The sequence below is a fragment of the Grammomys surdaster genome, unplaced genomic scaffold (genome assembly GCF_004785775.1).
Source record: "Grammomys surdaster isolate TR1022 unplaced genomic scaffold, NIH_TR_1.0 126219, whole genome shotgun sequence".
NCBI lineage: Eukaryota > Metazoa > Chordata > Mammalia > Rodentia > Muridae > Grammomys > Grammomys surdaster.
The window spans coordinates 372,642-373,890 of record NW_021621022.1 but is presented as its reverse complement, the minus strand read 5'-3'; positions in this window follow the sequence as shown (position 1 = coordinate 373,890).

The window sequence follows — 1,249 nt, the reverse complement described above, 5'->3', positions numbered from 1 at the left end:
CTTCACACCTGGGTGTCTTAGTGTCTTGCCTAACAGCCTACAGTGACTCTCCTCCTCTTAGCCTCCTGCCTCTGCATTCTGAAAGGCCTCTTTGAACTTGAAGGCATCTTTAACCCTTTTGCAGTGATGCTGTATGTGTGTGTGCATGTGTGTGCACACACAGAGTATAATGTGTAGCTGGAGAATTTGTGTCAATATTAAGGCTGTATATTGTCTGTGTTTGCCAATAGCCAGCTGTTAAGGGCAATCAGGACTACTTGGGAAATTACAGCAAGTGAAACAGATGCAGTTATAAACTTACTTGGTAAATTCTGAGATTTTAAAAACCACAAATGTGTTTGGTTATGCTTTTGACGTTGCTTGCTCTGGGTCCAGTTTCAGCAGTACCACCCCAGGAGTTGCAGGCTGTTAGCAGGGTGGGACACAAGACTGTTGCTTCGCCTGAGTGCTGCAGGTAAACTTTGTCGTCAAAGAGCTCAAGATGCCAGAGAGTGTTCTGGAGCAGGAGGGATGGCAAGACTAAACCTTTGGGATTATTTTGAGAGTCACCCATGTCTCGAAAGTTTGTTCAAACTTGTTGGAACATCTTCTGTAGAAAAATGACCTGAAACACATTCTGCAAACCAGATGTGAAGCTTTTTGGATCCCTCACTTACAAAGGCCAATGAGTACTTTATTCAGAGAGACAAGGAAGCTGTTTAACACCCTAGAAACTGCCTCTCATATCCTCTCTACCTTCAGACTCTATGGTGGTTGGAGAAAGGGTGGGTGTGGCCACCAGTCACTCCAGAGGTCTGTCTTGCCTTTCCTGTCTGGTGGTCGGCATTTGTGAGATGTCTGCATCTCTCACCATCCCTTGACCTCTTCCCTCTCTCTGTAGACGTCTGGGCCTACACTTCGTAACGCTGAGTCTAGTTGTTTTCTGCCAGTATCTAGCTTGTACTCCTCGGGGAGCATCTGGGCTGGGAAGGGTTAATCAGAACAAGAGACCATTTCTAACATGTAGACACTAAGCTCTTAGTCACACGCACAGGCAGATCCCCTCTCACACATCATAGCAGCACCCCGAGCGTCTCTCCTGTCCCTGAGTTGTAGTGAAGGGGAACTGTTGCTGTCATCAGGATGGTCAGGTCACAACTCATCCATAAGTCTTGGTCCCCAGGGAACAGTGGTTTGCTGGTTGGGTTTTCTTTCTTTGTTTCCTTCATCAACCCTTTCTTTTCTCCTCTCCTCTCCTCTCCTCTCCTCT